This window comes from Pogoniulus pusillus, chromosome 30 (genome assembly GCF_015220805.1).
Source record: "Pogoniulus pusillus isolate bPogPus1 chromosome 30, bPogPus1.pri, whole genome shotgun sequence".
Classification (NCBI taxonomy): Eukaryota; Metazoa; Chordata; class Aves; order Piciformes; family Lybiidae; genus Pogoniulus; species Pogoniulus pusillus.
Window position 1 is genome coordinate 7,017,663 of NC_087293.1, and position 13,808 is coordinate 7,031,470.

Sequence of the window (13,808 nt, forward strand, 5' to 3'; positions counted from 1 at the left end):
TAAACAGAAAAAGGCAATCTCTACCAAGAGTATTTTAAGCAAATTCAGTGCTAGCTCCATCTTTTAGAATCATAAAATCAGTCAAGGTTGGAAGGGACCACAAGGATCGTCTAGTTCTAAACACCCTGTCATGCCAAGGAGCACCTTACCCTAGATCAGGCTGCACACAGCCTCATCCAGCCTGGCCTTAAACACCTCCAGGCATGGGGCCTCAACCACCTCCCTGGGCAACCCATTCCAGGCTCTCACCACTCTCATGCTCAACAACTTCCTTCTCAAATCCAGGCTGAACCTACCCATCTCCAGCTTTGCTCCATTCCCCCTAGTCCTGTCACTCCCTGATAGCCTGAAAAGTCCTTCCCCAGCTTTCTTGTAGGCCCCTTTCAGATACTGGAAGGCCACAAGAAGGTCACCTGGGAGCCTCCTCTTCTGCAGACTGAACAGCCCCAACTCTTTCAGTCTGTTCTCAGAGCAGAGCTGCTGCAGCCCTCTGAGCATCCTCGTGGCCCTGCTCTGGAGATGCTCCAGCATACCCACATCTTTCTTTTAGTGGGGGCTCCAGAAGTGGATGCAGTACTCCAGGTGGGGTATTCACCTGAGAGGTGTAGAGGGGAAGAATCACCTCCCTTGACCTGCTGGCCACACTTCTCCTGATGCAGCCCAGGAACTGGTTGGCCCTCTGGGCTGCAAGTGCACACTGCTGGCTCATGTTGCGCTTCTTGTCCACCAGCACCCTCGAGTTCCTCTTCTCAGGGCTGCTCTCCAGACAGTCACTGCCCAGCCTGCATTTGTGCTTGGCATTGCCCCAACCCAGATGCAGGACCCTACACTTGAAGACCTTTTAGAGGGCTTTTATACATACAGGCTGCCATCAAAGTTCTTCAAATTCTATTCACAAGTAAGCTTAGAATCGTGTTTACTAGTGTGAAGATTATTAGCTAACCCCTTAAGTATTTGTCTCTTCCTCATCCATTATGTACTTAATGCTACAGCATTAGGAAGCACACAAAACATTTTCCACAGAGTAAGGGCATTGTCTTTTAGAGGTTTCTCTAAAATCTTCATGTTGCTCATGCTCATCAAGCAAGCCTAGCAATTTATGATGATCTTTTAGAGCAAAAGATCATTTAGGGAACCCTCATTTGCCAGGGCCTGACTTCTTCCAGTTGATGAGATGAAGCTGTACATTTTAATCAAGGGTTGATTAACAATTTTTTTCTGTCCTCTTCCAATAAAGGTTCAGTAATAGGTTCTACCCAACAGCTCTATGCTCTGTTGTTTCCAATGGAGACAGATGAGGTTATATTCATTGCTGATAGCCTCATTTCCCAAGAACACATCAGCTGATCACTCAGAATCATCAAATTGTTTTGGTTGAAAAAGACCTTAAAGATCACCGAGATCATTAAAATCATAGAATCAGTCAGAGTTGGAAGGGACCACAAGGATCATCTAGTTCCAAACCCCCTGCCATGGCTACCCCCTGCCCTACCCTAGATCAAGTTGCACAGAGCCTCATCCAGCCTGGCCTTAAACACCTCCAGCCATGGGGCCTCAACCACCTCCCTGGGCAACCCATTTCAGGCTCTCACCACTCAAGCTCAACAACTTCCTCCTCATGTCCAGGCTGAATTTCCACAACTCCAGCATTGTTCCATTCCCCCTAGTCCTGTCGCTCCCTGATAGCCTGAAAAGTCCCTTCCCAACTTTTTTGTAGACCCCCTGCAGATCCTGGAAGGCCACAATAAGATTACCTGGGAGCCTCCTCTTCTGCAGACTGAACAGCCCCAACTCTTTCAGTCTGTCCTCATAGCAGAGGTGCTCCAGCCCTCTGATCGTCCCAGTGGCCCTAACTCTGCCAAGTAAGCTGTTAAACCATGTCCCTTAACACTACATCTATGCATCTTTTAGACACCTGCAGGAATGGTCACTTGCTATGTCATCCAGTAGCAGAGATGTTTTCCTTTTTTTCATACTTAGCATACTTTACTATTTAGCATATCTGAAATATACTGATTAAAATCTGACGTAAATGCAGTGCTTAATATGGTAAAAGGAGTACAAGGCCTTGCAGGCATGACTTTGGACATTGAGGCTCACGACTAAACACAAAATGCAAGCATATTTAAACATGGGTTAAAACCAATCAACTTTCTGGTGAAGTAGTTCTCATTGTGAATGAAATCAATTCCCTCTGTGTACAGAGAATACAACATACTTGAAACTGTCACTTGCCTCTAGCTCCTGATTCAGCTAAAAATCAGAAGATGGGGTTAAATGTTACTCCTGAAGGTATAATTTTCACAGAGGCCCTTCAGGATCACAGGATATTAGGGGTTGGAAGGGACCCAAAGACATTGTCAAGTCCAAATCCCCTGCCAGAGCAGGACCATAAAATCTGGGTCAGGTCACAGATGAATGCATCCAGACAGGCCTTGAAAGTCTCCAGAGAAAAGTCTCCACAGCCTCTCTGGGGAGAATGTTCAGTGTCCTTACAATAAAGAAGTTCCCCCTTGCATTGAGGCAGAACTTCCTGTGCTGAAGCTTACACCTATTGCTCCTTGTCCTATCCCAGGGACCAAGTGAGCAGAGCCTGTTCCCCCTTGACACCCTAACCTCAGATATTTATGAACATTTATCAAATCCCCTTTAAGTCTTCTCTTCTCCAGACTAAAAAGCCCCAGATCTCTCAGTCTCTTTTTATAAGGCAGTGTTCTAGTCTTCTAATCATCCTCATAGCCCTCCATTGGACTCTCTTCAACATCTCCCTGTTGCTCTTAAATGAGGAGCCCAAAAGTCCCATCTCAACTCAGTGCTCCTTTAAAGCCTGGAAAAAGTATCTGTCCATAGAACTGACCAGCTACTTCTTCCCTCTTTTCACCACCTAGGAGAGAGAAGGCAATCCAGAGAGTTGCAGAGAAGCAATTTTCTGGACGACCCCTTATTCCTACACTAAGAGTGACAGAACAGCTGTATGTAGGAAACAAAATTGCATGCAATGACCAGTAGATGCCAGCATATACTTAACACCAAATTGTTTCCAATCTTAAATCTTTCAGTTTGTTTTTCTGTTTATTAAACTGAATCAATGCACTGTGCCAGTCATCAGATACATCTGACAGCAACACACACACACAAAAAAAGATTATAAATAAAGCCACTATACTAAGGACATTGAAAAGATATATTCTAACTTACCAAAATATTTAAGCCTGAGGAAAATGAGGCTGGCCTATCTGCCATACTATGCTTAGCTCAGTGGAGTTCTAGCTGGTATGCCCTTCTATGAAGACTTTCAAGGCTTGTCTGGATGTGTTCCTCTGTGATCTGTGTTAGTATTGTCCTGCTCTGGCAGGGGCGTTGGACTCAATTTCCTTGGGTCCCCTCCAACCCCTAACATCCTGCTATACCAAATAAGGTTACATCTTTTCTGCTCATAAGCCTACAAAGCAGCTTAATTCCCTTGGCTCTGTGTTGGGTGGTTTCTTAATCTCTGCATTTCCAAAAAGGATTAAAGTCAAATCATTAAAGATAAAATCAAAATCACTTTTGCTCAAAACATGTGAGAACTGTTAAATCTCTCATTATGCTCCTTCCAGCCTGACTGGTTGCTGCCACTGAAGCACTAGACCTGCTTGCCCCTAGTGAGAAGATCCTACTCCTTTTTTCCCCCCCTCATGTCACTGGTTTATTTACTTCTACATCTCAGTCTTTTCACTCTTCTTTGATGTGGCCAACTTAGAGAAATCATCACTCTTCCTCTTTTCATGAAATGTGCTCAGAACACTTTGTATAAAATAAATAAAAATACTGACTAGTTAAAAGAAAAAAAACTTACATTTTTGATAGGAGGAGTTTTAAAGCCAAGGCACTAATTAGCCAACACAGATGCAGGAAGTTAGATTTTGATGATGTGATCAGATGTAAAAGAAGATAATACACAGTCAAATTGGGGAAAATGATGCATTATACCCTCAAGAAAGGGAGTTGATTTGTTTGCCTTTTGAAGTCAAGTGCTGAAGCAGAGTTAGCCGAAACCCATGCATGGAGAGGAACATCTGCGATGGGGATGGTCCAGAATATGTAACATATGGAATGATCAGACAAAAGCCCATTTCAGCTTCAGAGGCAAAAATGAAACCCTCCCCTCCAAGTCCAGATCCTAGAGAAAATGCCACAGAAAGGGAGGGTCAGCGGTAACTAGCAAACACTGATGTATTGGACATAGCTGTAAGGAATACACCTGTGTAACAGCTGGCACCTTGGCCTCTCCCTGTGCTGAAACAGCTATTTTTCCTTTTAATAGCAAAAGCAGACTCATTTCCTCTGTAGAGCAGGGAAGGAGAAAGACATAATTCATACAGAACAGAACCATGAAGTCACTCTTTACATTTACAATGCAGTCATTTGGTGCACAAGATCTTATTGCTGATAATGCTTTGTCCACCTACCTAGAAAGCTCTTTTAAGACTGTGCAATGACAGGAACATCAATGATAGGAGTGAATTAAGACAGTATGCTATTGTTCATTTGAAGATTCACCAGACAGCAGTGCTATCAATCTTCTCATTTGCCCTTTTTACCTTTATTCCAGGAATTTATGTACTCAACAATGGTGTGATAATCAAAGTTCTATAGTAACTTTGGCAAATGTTCAACAAAATAAAGCTGTTCTAGATTCTTTTGGCACTGAGCTGCAGAAATAGGCAATGGCAAATATCTACTTCAGAGTCTTTCTCAGAGGGACAAACAGAAATAACACATTTGAGACCAAGGACAGTTTCTCCTATCCCACTGGACTTTGACAGTGCAAATTTCAGTGACAGCAAGCTTCTGGTAGCATCCATCACTATATAAACTGATGAAGTGTAAAGCAACCTCATTTTTAACAAGAGCTTGGAGTGAAGACAAAGTGCCATACTTTCCACCTTGGAGAAACAAACAGTGCATGCATAGTTCTTACCTAATAATACCAGAGTTCAAGCTTTTATCATTACTAGAACTCACATTTATTAGAAAACCAGAACCCTTTAAATAAAATATTTTTACTTAACCCTGCAGCAGAGTAAATGTTTGACATTCCAACATATTGTTCACCATTAGTAAGCTATTTATGAAAACCCCCTTAAGAGTACTTTTGCAATGAGAAAAGTGATGGGTAGTGTGATAGAAACCAGATTTGATTATCTAGCTCCCAAAAGCCTTTCTTAAGAGGAAGATCAAAAAATGTCTCATGTTCTGCATTGTTTTAAGCAGAGAGTTGGCACAGGTGTTGATGGATAATTCAAATTCTGGTTTCTTGCATGTGGTATTTAAGCAGGTGAAAGAGACAGGGACCATCCTCAAACTGTTAAATATGTAAAGAGTGTTTTGGTAAAATGAACTCTTACCTTTCCGTAGAAGTTTGAAAACACTTTTATCTCATGTCTCTTGTACTTCTAGGAGTGCTTCTATGAAAGAAAGAAAAGAAGAAAGAAAAAAGTAAAAAATTAGTCTCTTTTATGTTTCTAAAGTGATAGAATCATAGAATCAGTCAGGGTTGGAAAGGACCACAGGGAGTTCTAACCCCCCTGCCATGGGCAGGGACACCCTACCCTAGATCAGCCTGGCCTTAAACACCTCCAGGGATGAAGCCTCAAGCACCTCCCTGGGCAACCCATTCCAGGCTCTCACCACTCTCATGCTCAACAACTTCCTCCTCATGTCCACTATGAATGTCCCCAACTACAGCTTTTCTCTATTCCCCCTAGTCCTGTTCCTACCTGATAAGCAAGCAAACTAAACTGTCAAAGCAAGTAAATTTCCTATCACTCCTTCCCCCCCCTCAAATGTATTTGGAGGGAGTATTCTTTGGTTTCAGTAGAAAAGCCAAGGAGATATCCCAGCTGCATATCTAGTTGGTATCAAAATAAACCTTTTACAGCCTTGAAAAACAACTTGTAAGGCATGTCACTATCATTACCCCTACTTACTGGATGGAGAATAAACATACTCAAAATCTTGCTACTTAAAAAATAGTGACAGGAAGCTGTGTTTCTAACAATTGCTATAAATTCAGCCTTTCTAAACATTGTCCCTTATGTGTCCTGTTCAAGTAGACCAGTATCAGCCACAATCAGGAGTCTGGGTATTTTGCTTTCCCAGTCTGTGATCCCTTCACTGGGCTATAAATTCCCCCCCCCCCCCCCCCCTCTTGGGAATAACACAAAAATATTGCTGATTACTCAGTTATGCTTTTTGGAAACCAAGCTGACAAACATTTTATTTAGTAAATAACTACCACTAGTTACTATTTCTTGTACAACAGTACAAGATACTTGCAATTCAATGTCAGAGGCATCTGAAACCAGGGCAGCCAAAAGTGCTAAGGAAGCCTTTCTGTTAGCACTGCTGTAGCTCTATTAGCTACAGCTGCTGTTTCTCACCAGTATGTATAAGCAAGGTGCTACTGGGGGGTATCCCACACTCTGTCCTCTCAGCCCTGTTTTAATGCCATTCTGATTTATGAATATACAACTGTAGATACAGTAAAATAAATCTGTGCAAGTCACATGAGACTAAGTAGTAACGAATGCAGACCTTTTCCCGTCCAAATGACAAAGCAGCACTTAAGGCATTTCTCACATGAAATATCTTTTTTAAGCCCTGAATATAGAATCAGGATTTAAATTCACATAGGCATTGCCATACTGTTTAGAATGGAAAAATCAGATTTGTGCATGGCAAAAATAAGCCAGAACAATTGCAGACTCAGAAAGGCTGTTAAGGAGGACATAAAAGTAGTTTTGGGTTGATTGCTGAAGCAGGATATCCAAATTAATAGAAGACCACACCTGTATAATTGAAAACGCTACCAGATAAGATACTGTGTGTTAACTAAAAGGCAATAAAGCATTAAAGTTCTTGTGACATTTTAATCAGAAAGCCAGAGAGAGGCATTAATAAACAGATGTGACTTAGGCAATTAAATATTTAAAATTAATTTGGTTTGCATGACTTCATACTTGAACATGTACATTAACATCAATTAGAGTTTTTCAGTAAGGCCAGGAGGATGTACTTTGGGTATTTAAAAGCAGCTAGGAGTTAACCACTGATGAGACAAGCAGATACATATTGGAACACCACAGTTTAAATGCTTATCCACAGCCAGGGCTACTACAGTAAACTGGAGGAGAGTATAAAAGCAGTTTTTAGAGGCTATCTGTAAGGGACATACAGCTCACAGGACTGTCTGGGGGAAGCTGCAGCTACTACTGTTTGTACTCCTGGCATTTGAGCATTAGAACCAGGACTGCAGAAAAAAGCATCTACAAGAGCAGCAAGTGTGCACAACAAAAGTATTCCATGGAGTTTTCTGGAGAAGTTCTGGACAAAACTGATGGAGAAGAAAGATCTCAATCCCACACCAAACTCATGTCCTACATTACTATAATTATTAATTTTGAAACGTATTTTGGTGACAGTAGGGACTTACAGATCATAGAACCATAGAATCAACCAGGTTGAAAGAGACCTCCAAGATCATCCAGCCCAACCTAGCACCCAGCCCTATCCAATCAACTAGACCATGGCACTAAGTGCCTCATCCAGGCTTTGCTTGAACATCTCCAGGGACAGTGACTCCACCACCTCCCTGGGCAGCCCATTCCAATGCCAATCACTCTCTCTGGCAACAACTTCCTCCTAACATCCAGCCTGTACCTCCCCTGGCACAACTTGAGACTGTGTCCCCTTGTTCTGTTGCTGCTTGCCTGGGAGAAGAGACCAACCCCACCCGGCTACAACCTCCCTTCAGGTAGTTGTAGGCAGCAATGAGATCAAGTATCTGAAAGAAAGTACAAAGCTATTTTAGGACATAAAATAGCTTTTCATGTATTTTTTTTCCTGAGTCTTTATAATCAAAAAAGATATATTAAAAAAAAAAAATAGTATTGTTCCTAGAAGACATCCCAAGGAAAAGATAAACTCATGTTCCTAGAGTGTCTAGAGAGCAGCCAGGAAGAAAGGGACCTGGGGGTGCTGGTAGATAGTAGGCTGAAGATGAGCCAGCAGTGTGCCCAGGTGGCCAGTCAGCCAGTGGCATCCTGGCCTGGATCGGGAACAGTGTGGCCGGAAGGACAAGGGAGGTTATTCTGCCCCTGTGCTCAGCACTGGTCAGGCCACACCCTGAGTATTGTGTCCAGTTCTGGGCTCCTCAATTCAAGAGAGATGTTGAGGTGCTGGAACATGTCCAGAGAAGGGCAACAAAGCTGGTGAAAGGCCTGGAGCACAGCCCTGTGAGGAGAGGCTGAGGGAGCTGGGGGTGTGCAACCTGGAGAAGAGGAGGCTCAGGGGTGACCTCATTGCTGTCTACAACTACCTGAAGGGAGGTTGTAGCCAGGTGTGGGTTGGTCTCTTCTCCCAGGCAACCAGCAAGAGAACAGTCCTCAAGTTGTGCCGGGGGTGGAATAGGCTGGATGTTAAGGGAAAGTTCTTTGGAGAGAGAGTGATTGGCATTGGAATGGGCTGCTCAGGGAGGTGGTGGAGTTGCTGTCCCTGGAGGTGTTCAAGAAAAGCCTGGATGAGGCTCTTAGTGCCATGGTCTGGTTGATTGGCTAGGGCTGGGTGCTAGGTTGGGCTGGATGATGTTGGAGGTCTCTTCCGACCTAGTTGATTCTATGATTCAGAGCAAGAGTAAGCTTAAAATATCTGTTTTCATTATTAATTTGGGAGAAATCAGAACTCTAAAGTCACCTATGACCTCTTATCACAATGTCATAGGTACAACATAAGAATAGTTGATTTTCATTTTGAAAACAATGTTAAACCTAACTTGTGCATGTTCTGCAGCATCTAACCACAAAGGAAAACAAACAAGCAAGCAAGGAGAGATATCTGCTTCATGTGTCTTACATTAAACCATCAAAAGACTTCAAAACCAAGGGGTCAGTTAAACACCAGGTTCTCTTGGGTTGGGATCAGATCAATCATTTTTCTCTAAACAAGCCTTAAAACTAAGATTCATAATGATAATCAGGTTTCAAAACATCATTGACAAACATTGGTGCTAGGCTTAATGCCTTCAAATCTTGGATTCAATAAGAAAAACATAATCACCTTTTGTTCCAATTCAGCACAACTTGTCTTACAGCTGTTGTTTATCAGCTCAAGTGCACTTTTAGGAACCTGAGTGCAATATGAAAGTACTTGATGTATTTTGGAGAACAACACAGTACTGACATTTCCACATATTAGCAGCTGAGGGAGAAATGCATATTGATGATAACAGAGTCATTCCATAAAGGAAGGAATAAGAAGAAACTGAAGATTTTATTAAATGCTTTCTGAATGTTGTATTCCCAACTTCAACTGTGATATAAGGAGACCATTTCCTAGCTTTGGTAAAAGGCATATTTGCATTCAATGTGAAAATACCAAAGAAAATAGGATGGCTTGGCTGCTTTTACCCCTGGGCAGCCACTTCCCAAACCTCACCTGGTGAAACCTTGAGCCCAAAGAGATCATCAGCAAGTTTTATCTGAAGTTCATTATAAGCAGACACAGTTTTGTTAACATACTGGCCCTTTAATTGCTACCATACAGCTATATAAAACTTACAGTACACAAATGTACTGTTTGATTCATTTCCCCAAAAGATAACTTAGTATTAATGGAATGAAAACTTCTTTCCAATCACCACTCCTACTGCCTTTAAAAAAAATCAGGATTAAATACTAATTACCATTATGCTTAATTTGCTCATTTGCAATACTGGCAAGCAGCACACTAACTAGATACAGTTATCAGCTGTAAAAAACGTATTAAGGAGAAATAGGAATTAATTAGAGTTGCAACACTAGAACCAAAGAGGGTCAACAACCTAAGGTTGCTTGAAGATTTCTATTTGACCTAGAGATGATTGCTATAACAAAATGTCCTCAGGAAGTTAACTCACTTGCATACACTGTAAGACTAAGTAGCATGCAAGTATGCAAGTCAGATTAGAATTATTTGATAGAAGGCCTTAAGTTTGGAGTCCAGACCTTACTGTTGGATTATACATAAGAGCTGTGCCATGCCAGCAGTCTACAAACCAAACACACAAGATTGCTGGAGCTTTTCTTTATTTGCTTACTTATTGGTGCTTGGATATATAATAGCTAGCTATATCTTTAAAAGTTGTCTGTTATGAGAGCTCTCACGGTTGCAGAATGATAGAATTTGGGTTGGAAAAGACCTCCAAAAAAATCATCTAGTCCACCACCTCCTGTAATGGGCAAAGACATCCTTCATTAGATCGGGTTGCCCAGAACCCTGTTGAGCCTGACCTTGTATAGCCCTGTGCTGGTTTGAGGCTAATTGGAATACCTTAATGAGAAAAATTAGGTTATAGGCTGTGAAAAGAAAACAATCATGTCTACCTCACTCATATCTTTGCTGAGATATATAAAAGCAAGGACACAAACATAGATAAGAAAGTTTTCTCCTTGGGCTTCTGCTGCTCTGCTTGGATCTGTGTGACCAACCATTCTGCTTCTTACCCCCCCTTGCTGATCCTCCCAGCTCACCTTGCACATTAGGCAGACTCTGGGATAAGGTAGAGGGGTGGAAAGAAGGTGGAAGGGTGGTTGGGAGCCCCTCCTGGGAACTCTGATTTCTGGGAGGGCTGTTATGTTCCTGTATTACTTTTAACTTGCATATTTCTGTATATAACTATAAATATTTGTAACATTGTAAATATCTGCTTGTATATTGTGCTAAGCTAGGAATATAAAGCTTCATTCCTTAACTTCAAGCTGGCTGAATTCATTGTGTGGGGGGTAGGTAACTCCCAAACCATCACAAGCTCCAAGCATAATGCTTCAACTACCTCCCTGGACAACCTGTTCCAGTGTTCCACTACCCTCATGGTAAAGATTTTTCTCCTAACATCCAATCTAAATCTCCCCTTGTCTAATTTAAAACCATTGCTTCTCATCATACCACTTTGTAAACAGTCCCTAACCAGCCTTCTTGTAGGCTCCACTAAAGGTACTGGCAGGCTGCTATTATGTCTTTTCAAGGTCTTCTCTTCTCCAGACTGAACAACCCCAGCTGCCTCAGCCTGTGCTCACAAGAGAAATATTCCAGCCCCCTGATCTTCCCCTCCTCTGGACCACTGAGGGCACCAGAGCAGGATGCAGTACTGCAGGTAAGGTCTTACCAGTGCAAAGTAGCAGAGCCCACTCTCTGGATCTGCTGGCCACGCTTCTTTTGGTGCAGCCCAGGATGCAATTTGCCTTTTGGGGTGTAAGTGCTCATGTCCAGCTTCTCATTCAGCACAGCTCCCAAGTCCTCTTCCACAGGGCTGCTTTCTCTCACCTCCTCTCCCAGCTGGTATCAATAGGCCTGCTTTCTACCATCTCATCCCCCACCCTGTATTGATAATGAGGCTTGTTCTGGCCCAGGTGCAGGCCCTTTCACTTGGTCTCGTTGAAGCTCATGAGGTTCACCTGGGTCCACATTTCCAGCTTTTCCACTGGCCACACAGTTTTGCAGAAAAGAAAGCACCTTTAATGTTTCATGTTATTTTGACATCCTTCTTTTCTGAAATGCTTACATCCTATCTCAGTACAAATAGATTTGAAAACATGCCAGGTTTCCTGAGACTGAAGCTCAGGTAGGCTGGGTTCAGTCTGTGGGCCAACAGCTGAACCACCCTAAGAGAAACCAGGTTCATGACTTTGTTAATGCCACCAAAGTTTTAAATATTCCTTTTAATGATAAGCAAAATGCTTGAGGCCCTGCATTATCTGTGCCATTTAAAGACCTACAGATGACAAAAAGAGCTATAACTGTGTGGTCCAGGATAGCTGTCAAGATGCTAGTAAATTTAGTTGATAACAGGGAGTGTAAAACCTGGGCCACAATGCAGCAAGTCAGAATTCTGTATTAAAGTGACAGTGTCTTTTTGTGGACTCTCTTTTTGCCATACAGGATGAACTGATACTAACTGGTTCACAACTGAATAAATGGTATGAAAGGAAGAGATCAAATTTAATGAATGCTCAACTGCATTTATTTGACCTACAGCTTCACAAAGAAAATTAAACAAATCATATTTCACTCTCTATATTTGGATATCAGTAGATTTCATGCCGATAAAACTGTCTAGTGTGCAGAACTGGTAGAGCTTATGCACCTTTCTAGTTCCTAAAACAGCTCTTAGGAGCTTGTTGATTTAAAGAAAAATGTTTTGGCTGTTGCTAAGAGGCATGAAAGCAGCAATAGTCTTGGCTGTTTATAGTTTTTGAACCCTTGCTCACATGTTGTGATGGTTTGGGTGTTACTTGCTCCCCCCTGACTTTGGAAAATCACCCAGCCTAGACTCAGCCACTGGGAATTGAATGAATGAAGCTATATTTACAGCTTAGCACAGTATACAAGCAGGTATTTACAATATCTACAGCTATAGACAGAAACAGACAAGTTAAAAAAGTAATACAGAAACACAACAGCCCTCCCAGAAAGCAGAGTCCCCAGAAGGGGCTCCCAAACACCCTTCCAACTTCTCCCCACCCTTCTACCTTACCTCAGCCTTACACTCAAGGTAGTTTGGAGGGTCAGCCAGGGGGGTTAGGAAGCAGAAGGATTAGTCACACAGATGGCAGGGTAGGTTAGAGAGAAGTTCATGCAGCCCCAGAGACAGAGAGTGACTCCGATATCTCTATTTATGTTCTTGTTCTTATACATCTCAGCAAGCCTATGAGTGAAGTGACCATCACCATTCTTTCCTTTTCACAGCCTATAATCTATTTTTTCTCACCAGAACATTCTAGCTAGCTTCAAACTGGCACACACATTATTTTTGTTCCTGTTTTCCAAAATGCCAGTGTTTGAAAGCTTTGATGGTGTATCATGCAGATATGTTGTCACTGAGTAGCTGAAGTTCTCACTCCCTAAAAGGAGAATTGGAACCTGTAGCAATTTGACAGCACATAAAAACATACAGTTTTCAATGTATCCATGCATTTTCATCACTTGGATTGTCATAATTTAAAGCAAGAAGAATAAAAACAACAACAACAACATTAATTATTAGGAAAAATCATATTATACACAGAAAACCATTGGTACACAAACTCACTAGGATATGGGAATGTGACAGGTCAGGAAGAGAAAGAGTTGTCTGATGCAGTTTAGGTTAATCAGTAAGAACAGAGGACAGCAGAATGCTCTGATAAGGAATCAGATAGGAGGAATCAGATATGAGGAATCAGATAGTAGCAATCAGGTAGTTTCTGGCAAGGAATAAAGAGGGGAATTGATTGCATCTCTGTTTTTTAGGCACATCCATTAATATGCAGTATAAACATGAAAAATGCTTTGTGCCATCAGTGCTTCCTTCTTTCTATAGGAAAGGAAAAAACCCCAAATATACAGCAGCATGAGAAAGTTCTGGTACAGCAGAAACTGGATATTTGATAATAATAGACTTTGCAACCTCCTCCTATTAGCTTGGCTTCTGTTGAAAGCTGACACTAACCATGCATTTTTATCATATTTGTTGTGACAGCATAGGTGTCTTGCCCAGTATATGCTAAAAGTCTTCCTTGCATGTCAGTGGTTCAAACAATGCAGCAATTTAATTAGGCAAAGTGTCTTGCCTTTCTTTTCCCATTTTCTCCAGCAAATGCTGTAAAATTACTGCTTTGTGCACAGAGATTGAGACTGTCAGCACATCTGTGTCATTGTTGGTGAAACACTGCAAAGACAGAGTTTCAGCCCACTAATATTAAATAAGGGGGAGAGAACTTGCTCTAACCACTTGTTTCTTCTTGGCTTTT

General features: G+C 41.9%; 1 long non-coding RNA gene across 2 annotated transcripts in view; it reads right to left on the minus strand.

Annotated features, from left to right (window-relative positions):
* The window catches only part of LOC135189043 (uncharacterized), a 48,859-nt gene extending 37,498 nt beyond the window's left edge, over positions 1–11,361 (minus strand). For both annotated transcript variants that reach the window (XR_010307911.1, XR_010307912.1), the window contains exons 1-2: positions 11,186–11,361; positions 5,391–5,450 (exon numbers count right to left, since the gene is read on the minus strand). This is a non-coding gene — a long non-coding RNA (uncharacterized LOC135189043). The remainder of the gene's footprint in view (positions 1–5,390; positions 5,451–11,185) is intronic.
* Between the last annotated feature and the right edge of the window lie 2,447 nt (positions 11,362–13,808).